The following is a 19,261-nucleotide window of genomic DNA, read 5'->3' on the forward strand; positions in this document are numbered from 1 at the left end:
ACTTTTATAACCAGGCCTGATGAGTTTGAATAAACATAAATTGTGAAAACACACAGTATTTCTTCTCCCAAAAACTCATGAATAACTTCTACTGTAGACACATCAGTGAATTCAGCTGAGTGTTAAGGAGACAGTAATTTCTGGGGTAAATACTGCTATCTGATTTTATTTGTTTTGCCAGATAGTAGCCCATAAATAAGATACAGTTTTGTTGATCTGATATTTTCTAATAAAACTACTTTACAGAAAACAAGCAAAGAAACAAAAAAAACAACTAATAAAAATTACCTTTCTCCAAGTTCTCTTTGCAAAACCCAAAGCAACATGAAATTTCACCTATCCCACATTATGTATATGTTTTAGGGCTCCCAGGTTGGCATCTAGTAGTTTTGGTTTTTTTCCTAGAAGTAAATGATTTGGGTTTTGCTATTACTAAGACTAGTAGTCTCACCCAACTACAAAACAGAAAGGTCTGTATTTCATAATGTTGCTTTGAAGCTTAAATTTAAAATCATAATTATCTCAACAGCATTTGCATTTTTGTACCAGGTGTTTTCATCCAGCTTATTTTACAGGAAACACTATTTTCTGTTAAAGCAGGGGGAAGGGGAGAGAAAAAAGGGCTGGTTGTTTCTGTCATACCTACACCGCTGAAGATTTTTCTTAAGGAAAAGTATTGTGTTATAGAAGTGTGCATTAAGGAAAAGCACTATGCATTGATAGCTCTTTTGCCAGTATTGTTAGCTTTTATTTGCCAACATTGCTGACCTTTTTCTATTTTTATTTTTTCAATAACTTGTATTTTACTCTAAGGGACCAAGTACACATACGAAGAAAGTTTAGCAATAAAAGGCAAGTATATTTCCGTGTTCAACGCATGCTGCAGCTAACACTGGCACATCACAGGCAAAACTAAGCACAGACATTTTGAATAATTTCTGATGAAAGTGATATAGTTATGATATAGATATGAAAAAAATTGTTTTGAGGGATGATCTGCTGCAGTGGAGACGATGCTCAGGGTAGGATATTCATCTGGATACCAAATCACTTCTTTTAGCCGCTGGCTGATGGGGAAAGTTTTCTCTTGCTGTCTCTCCCTTACATGCTCGCCCTCTGCCTAAAGCTCTATCTTTTGTTTGAAGATGCTAAAAAGTAGCTTTTAGTGCTGGAATGGATATATGACAACAGTTATCAAACACACTGTTTTATGTGAACTAGTCTTAACATAATTTGTGAAACATTTCTCTTTCATGTCAATAGAATTATAAAATCTGCTGAGCTGGAAGGGACCCACAAGGATTATTACAGAAAACTTCTGGCTCCAAAAATCACATCATGCACCTGAGATCATTGTCCAAACACTTGAACTGTGTCAGGCTGGTGCTGTGACCACTTGCCTGGGGAACCTGTTTGAACCCAACCGAAACCTTTCCTGATTCAGCTTCACACTGTTCCCCCAGGTTCTGTCACTGGTAACCACGGAGAAGAGATCAGTGTCTGCTCTTCCTCTTCCCCTCATGAGGAAGGTGTGACTGCAATGAGATCTCCCCTCTGTGTCCTCCAGGCAGAACAGACCAAGTGACCTCTGCTGCTCCTCATTTGGCTTCCCCTCAAGGCCCTTGACCACCTTTGTAACCCTCCTCTGGATGCTCTTTAATAGCTCAGTCTTTTCTTTACACCATAGCACTGGAGCAAGACAGAGCCATTTCATTTACCTGGCAGTCTAGGCTGGTATGATAGGATTATGCTGTCTGACAAAGTATATCCCACACATCACAGAAGAATCCAGCCACAAATATTCAATGTCCATTTACCACTGTCAGAGCCAGAATCTCATTTATTCCTACAGTAATGTGCTAAGGTTTACTTAACTGGAATATTCTGTGACATCTTCATATCACAGTCTCTCTTCAGAAGTGGAGAAGGCTAGTCCTTTACAATCCTCAGCAATACCATATGGGCTTGCTACAGCCTTCATATTTTATCTGTGAGGACCACTATTTTGGTTGGAGGACTGGTAGGGAGAAAGGGGCAGCTCCCAGGACATGAAAGAGTCAGAGAAATCGAGAGCTAATTGTTGCATCCAGTAATTTCCAGCCTTACAGCTATCATAAGTAGTCACAACATTTTTAAAAATTCAGCTGAAAACAACCATGATTAGCTCTCCTAGGAAATTCAGAAGATAGTTTATTAGCAATTCTTATCTAAAGTAATTATTTAAAAGACCAGCTACCAGGAAGGAATTACATCAGTTTAAAGGTGAGAATAATGATTTTGTATTTATGACCAAATATTTTGACATTTTCTTGCATTCCTCTGTTCTTATATAACTGAGAAGGTTCCTGTGTACAGTTTGTTGAAATTGGATGCATTTGACCACAAAGATGATAACAAGTAGAGTGCTCTCTCCCCATCACTGTGTGAAGTGCTTAATTAGGCTTAGATGAAAGCAAAGAATAATAATAAAAAAAAAAAAAAAAAAAAAGTTGGGAATTTTCACACCATAATAGGAAAAACTGATTTAAAGTAATCTTGGTACAATCGAAACTGTCATGCAGCAATTACTGATGTTAAGTAAGGTTTAATATTCATGAGTTTCACTTAGAAACAAAATTAAATAAAACAAAGGACGTCCTTTAGTCTAAAAGAAAGAAAAAAATTCAACCACTAAGTCAGAAGTTTGTTAGTAGCAGCAGTGACAAGTATTGTATTGCAAATTACCACACTTGGCCTGCCTCATTAAAAATAATAATGGAAATTTAAGTGTGAGAACTCAAAGGGTTTTTAGCAGTTCAAAATAAACATAACAGATTGAAAATAGAAATTCTAGTGTCTTGTTCCATGCAAAAGACAAAAGTGTGTTAGATAGCAGGGAGTATTCACTGTCACAAATTATACATCCCTCTAGCTGAGAGGAAAACAAAGACTGTTTTTACAGAGCCATACAATAAAAATAAATCATACAGAGAAGTCAATTTCTGGCTCTAAATATATGTTATTGAAAGAAAATTCTGTCATGAATAGAGTGTGTACATTAGTGTGATAATGGAAAAGGGGAAATGGCACCATTTTACTACAATGAAATTCCTCAGTAATTTTGTAAATGTGCGACATTTATGTAAATTTGCAGATTCACAGTATTATTTACAAAATATTGAACAAGATAATTCTATGTTTCCTTAGCTACAGCATGTCAGTTGTTGTTAGAGTACAATTAGTACACTATTTCAAATTTGGTGTATGTAATTTAATTTGCTTTCATTAGCAAAAAACACAAACAACTCCCAAAACAAACTCAAGCCAAACCCAAAGCAAAATAGCAGAAACAAATAAAAATCCCACCTTTCCCAAGTCCAGGCTTCTTTCCAGGATGCTGTGACAGATGAGAACTATGATTAAACATACTATTGGTAACCTGGGGGGGGAAAAAACAACAAATCGAACAATCAAGCAAGCAAATACACAAACCAGCATAATTTGTTTTCCTTTTAAGGGAAGATGAGAAAGCGAGGACAATGTCAAGCACAAAAATTTTTAATTTAGTCTAATGCTTAAATTAATCTTTTGTCACTGCATTTGCACAAATATTAGTCCACCAAGGCTGTATTTCTTGTTTCTCCAGACTGGTGTAGGTTTATTTCACTCTTTCCAGCTATATAGCTGCCATAAAATGTTACAAAATCTTAGAGAGGTTGTAAAATTGATTATATTTTAGGAGATAGTTTCCCAGTTGAATTATTCTATGGTCATATGGCTCTATATCCAAAATTTAGGTCAGAGGCATCATGATAACAACAAAAAACTTAAGGAAATCTCACTAAAGATGACTACATATATTTAGATGAAACTATCTCATCAAGTTTTTAGTCCATCTTGCACCAAGAGATGTGCTGAAGTTAGAGCTACTTAGTCAGATCTGCTCAACTCTGCTCATGCTACATCTAGCCAGGTCTTAAAAATCACCATTGCTTTAGAATCTTTTATAGCAATTTGCTCCACCATTTTGCTATCCTGTTGGGAATTTTCTCTTCATCATATCCACGCAATCTTTTCTTCTCCAACATATGTCCATTGTCTCTTGTCCTTTCACCACACACAGGTATGAAGAGCCTGGGTCTGTCTCCTTGCAGGCAGTGGGGATCTGATGTTCCATTCTCCCCTGCAGCCATCTCCTCTCCAGGCTGAACAACCTTGGATCCGTCATACTCTTCTGACAAGGCAAGAGATTCAGCCCAATGCAAACCCCGTGATATCACCTAATAACCAGTGCCCATGAAACCCAACCCACCCAGTTACCTGTTTCATTCCTATAATTCTCCACTCATCCAGAAGACAATAATCTCCATTTGGATTATGTTCCAGTATAGGTAAAAAAATTCAGATCTGCCTGAAATGCTAGAGGAATTTGTTTAAAGTTATCTCAGACTTTTTTTTTAATTTAAACTAAATCTTCTATATTAATCATTCTCCAGAGGTTTTATATTGCTGCTTTTAAGAACTGTGTTCATATGATTGTGAAGGAAGTGTCAGGGTAAAAATGATTGCATAGGTCTACATAGGGCAGAGAATGACCTATTGAATTACTTACCTCTTTTGCATTAGAGGTGATGTTGATTAAGAATGGATCACTAAACCACACATTTCAATCCCTTTCCTCCTTCTCGAGAAAATAGGAAAATGAAAAAAAAAGGTATGATAATACCAAATAAATCACAAATTTACACTAAAGTCTAAATTTTGACTTATTCTTCAGAAGGAGTGTTTATCTGTATGCATTAATCTTGTTTAGATGTTAAAGAGTGATATCTAGCCAAAGTTCTTTTATGAGGTCAATTTTTGTTAAGTTCCCCAACTACTAAACCCAAGATTATTCTCAATTTTAATGTACAATTAATCAAAAATACAGTAGAGGAAATACACATGGAGGAAACCAATTAAATACCTGGTGTTCCAGTAAACAGTGATGATATTGCAGTTCTAGTTAATCTCTGTCATAACTATATCAGAAGCCAAAATTTTAAACTATGATGAAACAAAGAATTTGTCTCTTTTTAAAGGTCCACTCTTTGAAGAGCTAGAGAAGGATAGAAAAACCTCAAAATTTTTAATAAATGTTTCTGTTCAAAATTATGATTTCTGTGTCTGAGAATTTCTTTACTTAAGTATCAAATGTCAGAAAATACATCTATTGTGAAACAGAGTTATCATAACAAAAAAATCTGATTCTGTATAAATCCTTTGTACTTCAACTTTTAACACACTGTTTTTCTTAATATATTTTTTACTTACTGTACTAAACTTTTGAAATTTGCTTTATATCTCTCTTTCCCTATTTGTTTCCTCTGAAAAGTAAAGTTATTTGCCTTTGGTAATATTTATTCATAATGGATTTCTAGTATGTGATGTTAAAGGCAATTCACTTACGGACAGCATTAAAATATTGAAATAAAGTTAACAAACTGAAAGTACTTTTCTAAGGTGTATTTGAGTATACTCTTGGCAATACATATAGTATGCCATTTCTGTTTTCTTTTAGTGAAATTTGATATTAGAGAAGAAAAAGCACAGTGAATAAATGAAAATATTTTAATATAATTTATTTAATAACTTTCTGGACCCTGTTAAACACTGTAATTTTTGGAAATTATTGGATAAATTTAGGGGAACATGATTTGTAGCAATTGTAAGAAATTTAAAAAAATATATAATTAAAGGAATTATAATTTAAATAATAATAATGGACATAGAGTACTTACTTGTTGCACATGATTTTTACAATCAAACCAAAGTCCTTAAAATACAGGGTGATAGAGTATAATTTTCTTTTGGCCTCCTACATAATCTTATTTATCACGTGAATAAGTTGACAGTAGGATTCAAAAGATTTGTTTTTCATCACGCCCCAATATGAACATCATTTGCAAAGACTATGAAAATTGTAGTACACAAAATCACTACTCATGACAGAACAACCAATTTTTAAAATTAAGTAAACTGGAAAATTATGCACTGTAAATTACATGCACACAATAACTATTATAATTTATTTATTAATGAAAGGTTTTGTCTCATCAGAAACATGACCTCAAACTTCTATTTTGCCAAAGTGTGTCAAAGTCTGCTGAAGCCCCAAAGTGGAATAGATATTGCCAGGACCAAAAAGATTGAAACTAGCTGAAGTGTTTGCAAGTGTTTGATGTACCATACAATTTTTTGCAGCCCTCTGCCAACTTATTCTGTGTGCATTAAACACAAATAAATTGCTACCCTCTCATAAAACAGTAATTTTGGTACTGTGCAATGATGCTGCTAAAATGTGCATAACACTGAACAAACGATGGAGAACCAAATGTTTGATCTACGGAGCTAGAAAGCTTGTTTAACAGTGGGAATGAAATATGGAAATAGCTGAGGTTCACTTTTCTATCATGAAAAATCACTGAATCTTTAAAGCTTTTGATTATTCTGGAAGTTGTTCTTTACTCTTCATTGAAACCAGATCCCTTAGTTTGCAGTTCTTCCTCTCCCTAATGGAACAGCATTTCTATAATAAGAAATTAGATCAGCAAAGCTAATGTTTGCATATTTAGGGATTTCCTTCAAAAGTGCCTCATCCTGGCCACACTTTCCTTGTTAGATCTCACAAATGCACAGACAAATGCCCTGACTCCAGTCATAGTATTGCTGTTGAAGATGACTTCCAGTTTTATGGAAGGAAAATATTAAACAACCTTTTTCCTAAAATAAAGAGTAATCCTTTCTATATCTGCTGCAATCACAGAGTAAATAAAAACTAATCCTGATATGTAATTCAGAACAAAATTATTCTTCTACCAGTTAATCTGCCATCTGATGAGTCACTTTCTGTTTCCTGATTGTTAGATAGACAAATCTCCTACAAGAAGGAAACGTTTCTCACACCAAGGTTAAAAATATTGACATTTTAAGCCTACTTAGGATGTATATTGTCAGTTATAAATCAGCTTCTTTTCTCAGTAGATGCCTGTTCACTCTTAAGGACTGCTATTTTACAGAGGTGGCTTTGTCATTATTTAAAGCTGGGGTATATCACAAAATTAAACTAATACGCTGACACTAGTTTTACTGGCTGTGGCATCATCAACTAAGAAAGCATTTCTAATTTCTTGATACCAAGGCTTAACATCAACGTTAGCCATTGTAGCCTATTTCATAAACAACAACAACCCCTAAAATGACATTAGTTTGTGCAAAACAATGTGTTAAATATTAATTCTAACCACATGATTCAATAGAGCACCTACTGATGACAATTGTCCAGAAACTGTAATTTAGCTTGGTGTTGTTATCATATGTCAAAAGTTCCTTACCTTCTCAGTGATTTCTCATGGGCACCTCCTCACAGCATTGATTCTTTCTTCACAGCACAACCAACAAACTCCAACTCTCCCCTCACCCAGCTACCCCACTCTTTTGTAACACTCATCTTCTTACTGGACACAGCTGTGGCCTGTTAAGGGCAGGCCTGTTCCTAATCTTTGGTGATTAGTGCAGCTGCAACTCCTCAGGGGTGATACTGCCTTCTGCACTATTCTCTTACATTCTATCCCTCCACAATTCCCCCTTTTCTTTTCATTACAAAGTTGCAGCATCTCTAGAAAGATATGTTTGAGTAAATTGATATTATTACATATTCACATATCTTACTTAGGACTAACAGTATACAAATGTTCAGGCAACATGTCACAGTAGGAACATGCATTTCTAAGTTCTGATTAATTTTGCTTTTCACAGTCTAGGACATCAACCTAAGGCTTTTCATAAATTAACATTGTGTTTACTATCCTTTGCAGGGCCCTATGCAGAAGATACACACAGTACAAACATCTTTTGTGTAATTTCTATTTAACTTTGGAATGAGTCTCTGTGCTAACTTTGATTCATTACCCAAACTTACATTACATATTGTCAGAAACTCCTATACTTAGACTTCTAGAATATTGACAGTAACAATAGCTGTACAACCTTATAAGGCAACTCACAAGAAAAAGCTAAAGGCTGTGTATTAGGCTACTAACAAATCAACAGTTACCTTATTTTATCAATAGCTATAGAACTTGAACAACATCAATCCAGTATCTGCTGAGTGTACTTATGCTTATGGAATATAAACTTTCACATTTATGCCTAATCAAAGATTAATAGTTGCAATTCACAAACAAAATGCATGTTTCTTCAGCCAAGGAATACACCATACTGAATGATAGAGCTACTCTGTCCCCAGCTCCCATTGCTGGTTTAATAATTCTCTCCTTCCTTTTACAGTTCTTTGCGGTATTAGTTGGCCACAGCAATCCTCTCTTGCCCTGCTAGGTTTTCCATGTAGATGAAACAATCTGTTCTTCTCCTAATCTGTTATTTCCCATTGTGTCCCCAGCAGCTCACCTGTACTCCAGGTGTCGAAATCTGTCAGGTCCAGACCAAGCAGCATCCCCTGCTGCTCTCAGTGCTGCGCTGGGCTCCATCTCCGGCTGCACCTTGCCCTACAGCCCCATCCCAAATCACATCAGGTTACTGTGGAGATGGCCGCTGTAGCGTTTTAGAGAGCTTCTTTTATATATAGCCTGCTCATGTAGCTGCAACTTTGCCATTGTGTCCTGCTGCACACTCTGCCACTCAGGGGGAACCTGGAACCTCCTGGTTCCCCTCTGGACTGCAGCCATACCTGCAGGGGGCAGAGGGCCTGCTCTAGTGCACTAAATAAGCCAAGTGTGTAGGGTCTGCTCCTCATATCCAGCACTCTTCTTCTCAGGGGTGATATCTCATACCTTATCCTGACTTCTAGGCTCCCAGGTCTGCCTGGCTACATCTCATCTGGATTTTTATGCGCCCATGCTCTTATCTGCCTGACTCCACTGTCTCATTTCTCTTAGGTCTGCAGTACTCTTCCTGAATCACCTTGGGATCACATCATTTAAGTCCTTTTCCCCAAACTACAACAGGATCACCTCTTTACTGCTGTCTCCACAGTTCTCTACCTGAATCACCACAAGATCATGTCAGTTTAATATTTAAGTCCTTTTTCCCAAACCACCATGGGATCACATCAGGCTCACCAATTACTGTCATCATATTTCAAAAGTCCCATACCATCTCAGTAACTTCTCATGGGCACCTCCTCACAGCAATGACTCTTTCTTCACAGTACAACCACCAAACTCCCAATTCTCCCTTCATCCAGCTACCCCACTCTTTTGTAGCACTCATCTTCTTATTGGACACAGCTGTGGCCTGTTAAGGGCAGGGCTGTTCCTAATCTTTGGTGATTAGTTCAGCTGCAACTCTTCAGCTGTGAGACTGCCTTCTGCACTATTTTCTTACATGCTATCCTTCTGGATAGAATGAAAGAACTGAGCAGAGATACATTAACTGAATATCATCTATAACTTGAAATCCCCTAAAATTTTCTTAGATCCAACATAGCACCTTTAAGGTCAATAAGAAAGAGCTTGAGCAATAACGTAACCAAAAGGAACCAGAGATGTGTATCTAGATGACTCCCAGAAATGTCAGCTAAATCCTTAACTTTGCACAGAATACATACCCTGTGTGCCCTACCCCAGATTCACAGTATCTAGCATCAGGTGTATAACACACAGCATTTAAAACACAAATTACCTTTTCACACACTGAGTACTCAGGTAAATGTCTGAAGGGTAAAGAAGGAAGTCTGGGTTTCCTCTCTTGTGTGTGTTTTGTTTCTCTGCTGTGATCTTCCTTTTCTTTCTTCTTAATTTGGGTTTAATAATCCTCCAGCTCAGCTAATGAGAGTGTTCTCTGACACACTGCTAAGAACTGCTGAGGAGAGAAGCAGCTAAAAGCAGTGTTTTATACAGCTTGATGCTTCTAAACCTTGCTTGGTTTTTGTTAAGCTCGTAGGAGTGAGACTGTGTGTGTGTGTGTGGCTGTAGGACTGCGGGCATCTCTGTGTGTATGTACTTCCCTAAAAGAAAAATTGCCAGTTAAATGTCATAACTAGCAAGAATTACTACAGTTTAAGCTTTGTGTTTCTTTTCTTTTTATCAGCTTTTCTTCTTTTTTCTTTTGGAAAACTGGACTGCAATTTACAGTAACAGCAATGGCTCCAAGCTATCTATCTCGCGTGCCTTATTTTTTTTCTTCAATTATAGTAGGTTTTTTAGTCTTAGTACATTCTAAAATAAAACCAAGCAATGGATCATACATTATATTGAAAGATAATTAGAAACTGAAAACATAACTGAAAGAAAAAAAATACTGTTAATATTTAAACAAGATTTAACATTGGCTGTTGTCTCCTCATGCTTGCTTTCTGCTCTTTTTTATATTTCTAATAGCAGTTTTTTAAGTAGTTACTTATGGAAACAGGTGAAGCAGAAGCACAAATCTTTGTCAAAACCAATAATATATACAAAAATAATATTTTTTCCAGTAAGATAACAGTTCATGTGTACACTTTAATGTTCTGTAATGGTTTTCAGATGCTCCATTAATCTTGGTATAAAGCTGTACTAAGACTATGAGTAGGATTTATGTCATCAATTCGACATCTTAGCATAGGTATTTCCTTAAATACCTAGATGATTTTTTTTCTTTTGGCATTTTTGCTGGTTTAACAAAATGTCTGTGCATTAAAATAATCAGGTGAAAGAAAGAATGAGGTTTGTTGAGTTTGATATTTTGTTTTGTTTTTTGTTTTTTTTTTTTTTTTTTTTGTGGAGGTAATAATCACATGAGAAGTGAACTTTAGGCTTTTGTAGATAGAAAGCTTCTTTGAAGTTTCTCTCTCAGTTCACCATCTGTAAAGGAAGATAACGTTTGGTTTTTTTTACCTCACATAAAAGTAGTTTCACTGTTATCTGGAGTTCTTAGCTCCAAAAGTATAGAATTATATCTTTAACCAAATTTGGTTAATTAAATTTTTTATTGAAAAAAGGAAAGTGTCACATATAGTTATAGGTATTGGAATACGAATCCCAATATTACCAGTTAGATGGTGCCTGGCCCAGTCTAACCCTCGCTGCTGGGCCAAAGGCAGCACTGTGGTGTAATTCACCCCAGAGATACCTTGGCTGCTGGAGATTGCAGCAGGGCACTGAACAAGTCCAGGCTTGTCAGGAACTCCGTTTACCTCAGGAGAGAGAGCTTCTGGCAATGGTGAAGAGAAAAAGGAGAGGATTCTGCTGGAGGGTTATATCCAGATGTTTATTCCATGGTTACAGAGGTCTGAATCGGGGCAACTGCTCCACCAGAATCTGGCCGCGTGGTCTGATTAACCTTTTAAGCCCAGGAACAGGGAAGGGGAGGGGACAGGTGAGCTACCAACCAGGTGGAAGGGGCAGGGTCTCAAGGGAGGATGACACTTAGACAGGCCAATGACCTCTGGGCGTAGGGGCATCTTTTGAATTTGACTAACCACACGACGCCTTGCTGGAATCTTAAGCCTGATTGACAGGACTCACTCAGCAAGGGGGCGAGGGGAAGGGAGAGAGGTATAGGCACACCTGGGGAAGGGACCCGGAAGCTAAAAACACACCACAACAATAGGTTTACGCTTGGACAATGAATCCTGTCGTCTGTTTCTTATGTATTATGCTTGGAAGGATCAGCTTGTACAAAGCTGCATGTATTTTTAAACCACTCACAGTAAGCTTGCAAAGGAAATAATTAAAATATACCTGCTGTAAAGAGTGGCTCACATCTAAATGTGCTGGGTAATATAGTCTTTAAACTTTGTAAGTTTCTCAGAAGTACATTTCTTACAAAAACTGGATGCAAGCAAATGTCCCATTCCACTCATAGGTGATTATTAAATTTAAAGCTTAAGATCTTTCAAGGATCTCATAGAAACAGGATCTTACAATTTCTGAATAACAGGTAAATATTAAGTGCCAAGTCCTTTAGTCTGTTACTGTGTTTTCTGACACAGCACTGCACAGACAAAACTGTTTTAGCTTTGCCATGCAGCCAAGTCCCAGATCACAAAGGCAGGTCTACTGCTAAATAAATGGAGGTTGGGGAGAGCTGCTGGTACTGAGGAATGTTTGGAATGACCTTCCCTCAAGTTTCCTTGACTACACACAATGTAGAATTAGTCCTAAGTCCACACTGAGTACAGATCAGAAGGAATCAATCCTAGGGATATTACGAAATAAGCAAATTAGGGTCGGTTCCAGACTACTTGCCTAAGAAGCATATTCAGCTCACAGAAGAGGAGACTGAGGAGTTGTGTCAGGGCTTTCTCCTGATGTGTGTGAGAGAGGGAAGTGCTGATCTCTCCTCTCTGGTTTCTGGTGATAGAATGGGATTGAATGGCCTAAAGCTGCCAGGGGAAGTTCAGATGGGATATTAGGAAAAAGATCTTCAGTGAGAGGGAGGAAAAGAACTGGAACAAGCTCCCTGGGAAAGTTGTCATGGCCCCAGGCCTTTTGGTGTTTATGAAGTATTTGAATAAGGCTCTTACATAGTTTGTTTTAGTTTTAGGTTGACCTGGGTGGAGTCAAGAATTGAAGAACCCCCAGATCCCTTCCAACTCAGGATGTTAAATGATTCTGTGAGAAGGGGCTTTGTACAAGGCTTTCTAAAATTCATTGTAATTGTCCTGGTCACAGACCCTTTCCTGACTCCAGAAAGGTCTAGATAGCACTGATATACTGGTGTGTGTGCTAGAAGGATCTTCTCATCATAATGCTTTTTTTGACCTGCTACTGCTAAACTGGTGGTGACTGTACCTTGGTCTGGGCTTCAGAAACCATGAGACCATTGAGCCCAGGATCTTAAGAGGGTCTTGGGAAGGAAGCAGAGGAGTGAGGATTCTGAACTTCACAACAGAAGAATCTGGCTTATTTAGGGAATTTCTAGGTCTAATTGGGATTACTCTCTGACAAGTAACCATAAAGAAAAATTTTGTCCAGGAAAGCTGATGATGCTATATTGATTTTTTTCTTTTTTCTTTTATTTTAATAAAACAGTATGTTTTATGAAAGAACTCATCAATAAGTCATCCCACTCTGGACAAAGAAAAGTAGAAAACCTACTTGAAAAAGGCAGGGGCCTTGTTTATGGACTAAGACATAAACACAAAGCATAAGAGGAGGAAACTAGGGTAGGTAAGAAAGGACTACACTAAAATTCTTGCTTAATGTAAGCAGGAATTCTGTTCTGAGACCTCTGTGTATGCCATTTCAGTAAGGAGAAACACAGCCGTGACACAGTCTAAGGAGCTGGTGGCTGACTAGGACCCGGGAGTTACAGTGGGCACCAAGCCGAGTATGAGCCAACAGTTCCCTCATTGCAGATGGGATGATGGGATGAACTTCTTGCCACTTAAGTGCAAGTGTATCCCGTGGTGCTTCAGTAGGAGTAAGTCTAGCAAACGGATGGAAAACTCTTCTGCTCAGAAGGCCTGCAAGAGGAGGCCGGGAAAATTGAAGAAACTCCAGTGGAAATCTGCCAAGATGATAAGGCTTAGCCATATGGCTCAGGAGGAAAAATTAAGGATACTGGACTTTTGTGGTCTGGGGAAGAGGGGGTATGGGATGCCCTAGCAGCAGAGTCAACTGCTTGAATGTTAGCTCCAAAGATGGCAGAACCAAGATATTTCCAGAACTGGCAGAATACATAACAGTGGAAAATGGCCAGAAATCTCATTGTGGGAGGAACTAGTATTAGAAAAATTTGGGTTTAGGAAGATAGCCTAAGGCTCATAAGGAAAAATCAAAATATAATAAAGAATAATTTTTTGAGTATCATTGTCTTTGGAATAAACACCTGTGCTTTACCCATGAAAACATGAGGGATTTCACTAACTTTGCAATTCTTAATCTTATTTGTGTAGGTGTGCTTCCAAGAACCATTTCTTCTTAGGAAGAGGGTCTGATTCTCCAGGCCTGTGATTTTCTCCTCTTCAAAGTTGATGGATTTCTATAATAGCAAAAGAGTTCTTTTTGCATGTAGTCCAGGTGGACAAATATAAATGATACAATTGGCCAAGGCAATTGTGGCTCAGTGCTTTAAAAGGAGCTCATTACCTAATGTACCATGCAAGAGAGTCAGTCACCCATGGATACAGCATATAATGTATCTCTGGTTCAGCTTACATTCAAAGTCTGTATTTATAAACCAACATTTGTTTTCATTGTAATTACCTTCATATTCCCACCTACTTAGTGAAAACAAATGCATAAAATTACAAAGGACTAGTATTCATATTGTCAAAGACGTATTGTATTGAAGAAGTAATATATGGTGCTTACATGTCCCACTTACTCTACGTGAAAAAATGCAGTATTTAGTGAACTAAATAGCTACAAAATTGGTGACTTTATTATGGTTAATATTTCTGTATACAATTTTAAATGCCAGAGTCTGTTAACTTCTGTATTTTAAAGAAATATCTGTATAAATTGCTATATTTGTGTAGATCAGGGGTTTGTGTGTTCCTTTGCAAAAGAGTCTCTGAGGCATAATTTTACTAGCAGGCATTATATTTGCACAAGGAACTTGAATGTCAATCTGAACACATGATATGGTCAAACTTAAATGATATGGCTTTAGTACATTTTTTTCTCTCTCTGTAGATCATATATATGATGGCTGGAAGCACCACTGCCTTTTTTACAACACATTTTAATGGGAGTATTTATAGTGGTTTTTCTGTTGTTGTTGATTTATTTGGGGGATTTTGGGATTTTTGTTTTGTTAAAAAGTGCAAACATCTCCTTTGCCAATGAAAGGATTTTATCCAGAATTACTAAAGAAATCAAAATAACTTCTTGCAAGCAAACCTGCAAGAGCTAACAGGAGCACAAGCCATCACTCTTCAGGGATGAAAAAAACCCTACCAGTCATCTGATATTGGTATTTTACTCATGTGAAATAATTCTTGTAGAGAGACCTGGTGGCTGCAAAAGTTGTGTCTAAACTGATTTGATCAATCACAGGATCTGAGTCTTTCAACTCTTCAAGTGAATGTTACTTATTTTATGTAATCTGTAGCATAACTTAATTCCAAGACCCTATAAAAAGAAATGACTGAGTCTTGGTAAGTGCTTGGGTGTTAATTTTGAAAAGAGAATAACTCAAAAGACAAGAGATCCTGGGAGTCTTCTGGTGTTCTCAGGACTCCTCAGCCACCTTTGACATCAGAATTTCCTGGGAGATGCAATCCACAACTTTCTGCAAGGAGCTGTGGTTGATACACAATCACAGTCCTCTAACACTGATTTCACGGCTCAATGGCAGCCCCAAATCCCTTCGAGTGTGAGAAGATTCTCCTTGTTCGGATGATGTTACTTTAGGGAGACTCTTACACATTTTAAAAGTTGTCATAAATCCTTCCTCTTTTACTACTTCTCATAAGGATTCTTGTCTCACATAAAGGAGATTATTGTCTACAGGAAAGCAGCTGTCACTTGCTCCCAGATGATGCTGAGCCCTGTAGCAGCTCATCTCCTGCCAGGCTTGGACCTTATGCTTTTTGCCCCAAATTTGCACACTGAAGATGCCCAGACATGCTGTGTTTGCTCAGCTTACTCTACCTACTCTACTTTTACTTATCTGATGAGCATTCAAGTCTATGAAAAATGGGATGAAAAATGGGAAGAAATATGTCTTATGGAAAAAAAATTGTAATAAAGCATATTTATTAATTTAACTTTTTTTTTTCTTTTTTTTAGCTGAATTATTTTATATACTTTCTTGCAGGATATGACCACTGAATAAAAATGTCACATAGTATCAGTGTCTTATACTGTTTAAGAATACTACAAATAATAACCACTGGAGTGAACGTGCAGCTTAATTCAGTCTTTACTTTATGAAGAGTCATGTATGAAAGTGTCAGGGGATTGCTATGAGAAATGGTATTCTCTCAAAAAGTAGAACTTTCACAGACTACCCTTAACAAAATTCAGTACTTGATCTGAAAGATTGTAAGGCTTCACAAGAGTTCTTTAGGAATAAGAAGATAAGTAAGGTGTTTAAGGTTTACCTAAGTAATATTCTCTTAATAAGACACAGTGCTTATTTTGGGTCAAGCTCCAAATTAAATGTTAAATTAATCTTTCTTTTTTTTTATTTTGTTTTGCTACTGCAATACAATGTGCATTTGCTAAACCAGACCAGTATTTGACCAGTTCAAGGAAGGGGTAGACAGAGGAAAATGTCATCCCTTCACATTTCTATTACAGGCAACTATGGTGCATGATAAATGCATGCTTCCCATTATCAATCAGTCCTTGCAAACCAATTTGCTTACATTCTGAAGTGAGCTGCATTTACAAGGGGGATCAATTCTTAAGAGGATTATGTGTCAAAATAAGATGTAGTTTAGTAACAAACAGATTTGGAGAAGCAGCCCAGGATAATAAGTAGCTGAGCACTCTATTGTATGGCTTATTTTTTGTCTACCTATTTTCTTCTCTCTCTGTTCTACTTAACAATTTAATAAAATTAATTTTAATTGCTTTCACTTTATACAATAAATGAAGTTGTTAGCTGAATAGATTTTTTTTTTCCAACAACACAAGAGTTTGCATATACTAAGGACTTTATTATTTAGTGGTAAATATGTCTGCATTTAGAGTAATTTGGTGGGGTTTTCAAATACATTAAATAACTAAACCAATACAAACAGTCCAAAAATATTGTAAAATAAGAAAGTATAGTATTAACATACGACTGCTATATTCAAGAGAGAGTAACAGATTAAGCCTTCCCTCATTTCCATCTTGCAGTCACTGGGAATTTTGCTAATGACTACTAAAGTAGTCACACCAGTCTTGTAATGAACAAAGAACAGAGATATCTGAGAAAATATAATTACATGTTTTCTAATGTATTAATACATTTTAAAAAGACATTGCAATACAAGAAAACTGTCAAAAAACCCCAAACAACTATGGCTTAGCCAATGGTCTATACACAGAACCAAAAGCCTGGATTCATAAAAGCTTTCAATTTATGCATATTTTGCATATATGAGTGCCTGTAGGAAACCTATTACACAATCATAACCTAAATTTTGTTTTGAAATTAACCTTTTTATTTTAAAATCATATTTCAAAACTATATTTATTATATATAGTATTTATAAAATGTAGTAATTCCTCATTTAAGCACTTTCTTATTTTTTAGCCTATTCTATACTGTTTTGTGTGTAATCTCCTGATTAATGCATGTTTTTCTAAATATTGACCTGAATTTCTGGATTGTTAGTCTCATATATTTTTGCCAATGTTTCTGAAAAGTCTTATTTATCCTTCTGACTAGAATTTTTATCTGCCTGTATTTGATATTGCACTCCTTGGTTGCTTATTTGTGAAGCTTAAAAAATTACCTAGTAAGATAAAATTGAGATCAATAGACATAATTATGTCAATGAAAACTACTTTTCAAAATTTAGCCAATCTCTACATTAATACAACATGCCTTTATTTCGACACAATCATAAGTTTTATGAACTATCAATATATTAATGTCTGTCCCTTTAATTTGTGTTATAAAAACATCAGGATGTAATGATTAAAGATTAGATTCAGATGACAAGATGTAAAGATTTTCACCTTGTCTAGACAACAGATTTTCCCCTCAGTGTCAGTCAAAGAAGCAGGCATCTCTACAATACAAAATAAAATGTCTCAAATTTCAGGCAAACAAGTGCTAAATTCTATCACTTGGGCATATAAGATATGCTGCTAGTGCATAAACATTTGAATTTACATGATCAATAGCTAAAACCAAAATTAAATAAATATCACATAATTATCTGATTTTGTATGTTACAGAAACAAAAAAAAAATAAAATGGCTGCTTATGATTGCAAAGAACTTCAAATTTTAATTTATTTTTCCACTGTGATTGTAATATGGCGATCTCAGCTTTTTAACTCTCTTTCTTACTAGTCATGCAGGTTAAGATTGCTCTATACATCTCTGTCCAATAAAATGAATTTTTATGGGCTGAGAGCTCCAAAGACAACCCTGCAGGGCATTACACTTATTCTTGCCCAGCTATTCTGGCTCCCTGGCAAACTGATAAGGAGGACAGTAGATGGTGATGTATGCTAAACCTTCCTCTACTGATGTGTTTGCTGCTCTGACTGTCTTCTTGTCAAATCTTTTTAGAGGAATATCAATTTACTAAAAACAAGTGGGGTTTTAGCTATTTAGAAACTAATAAAGGAAAAGATGATGCCAGTCCCCTGAGAGCAATCAACTGATGTGTGCCCCTGTCCTACCCTTTCTCATAGCAGCCTGTGGGTAGTATCTTTCTCTGAGGACCAGCCTAGAAATGTCATACTACTTGGGATTTACTTCTAGTTAAATGAAGGAAAAATCATCTGAAAGTAAGTTTTTGTATGTATTGGTGACTTGTTTCACCGTGTTTATAATTAAGATATCAACTCCTCAGGAAAACATCCTTCTAAAGGGTTCATCCACAGCAATATTCCATTCCAGAGAGAAACCAGCAATTAAACTGTCAGCAATAAGAGGAGAATTCATGTGAATTAGCATTAAACTAAAATATTAGGCTTGATTTAAAGGAGAAGTCCATCAGCTCTGAGGTAGTAGTACATTATAATATCACTGGAAATGGCAGCTTCACAATACACCATCTCTGTCCTTAAATCATTATGGCTCTCCTGCCACAGGACACCTGCTACCACCGTTAGAAATCAACAGATGTTTGTGCTGTGCCTCAGTGGTTTTTACAAGATAATGTAAAAATAAAAATAATGCCATTATTTATCAGAATGAACCTAGAAACCCCATGTCTAAATAAATTCTTTCTTCCACATGAGGCATGTTGTTTCTATGAAGACATTGTAATACAGGAAAGTAGATCATGCAAGTTCATCTAGTGGACTGAATTCTAAATTCAAGGCAAAAAGTTCAAGGTAACTTTCAATACTTGGAAAGTATTAGCTACCTCAGTCCTAATGAACTCAAAGTGCACACACTAGGGAAATGAATCCAGAAAATTTAGCAGCATATTAGCATCCTGGCTTATTAAACATTTTTCATTTTGCTAGTTCATTAATGATTGTGATTCAATGAATTCAGTCAGTGGCTGAATCATCAGTTTAGCTACTAAAAGTTGATGAAGATGTTGATCTTGATGAGAGAACTGATGTATTGCTTCTTAGTATCTCTGCAAATAGAAGCCATAAAAGTGACCTCCTTTAGCTGTGGGTAGTTGGCTGTGCTGTTGCTAAAGCAGTCATAGATATGACAAAATA

At 36.5% G+C, this 19,261-nt stretch overlaps 1 long non-coding RNA gene across 2 annotated transcripts; it reads right to left on the reverse strand.

Annotated features, from left to right (window-relative positions):
* Positions 1–565: 565 nt before the first annotated feature.
* On the reverse strand, positions 566–9,213 carry LOC135451406 (uncharacterized). Of its 2 annotated transcripts, none has more exons than XR_010441327.1 (4): positions 9,133–9,213; positions 8,428–8,525; positions 3,346–3,418; positions 566–1,168 (listed from the first exon to the last, which is right to left on the reverse strand). It is a non-coding gene; the product is annotated as an uncharacterized LOC135451406 (long non-coding RNA). The 2 variants fall into 2 exon arrangements; XR_010441323.1 differs by having other exon boundaries at positions 3,346–4,213.
* Between the last annotated feature and the right edge of the window lie 10,048 nt (positions 9,214–19,261).

The sequence above is a fragment of the Zonotrichia leucophrys genome, chromosome 1 (genome assembly GCF_028769735.1).
Source record: "Zonotrichia leucophrys gambelii isolate GWCS_2022_RI chromosome 1, RI_Zleu_2.0, whole genome shotgun sequence".
NCBI lineage: Eukaryota > Metazoa > Chordata > Aves > Passeriformes > Passerellidae > Zonotrichia > Zonotrichia leucophrys.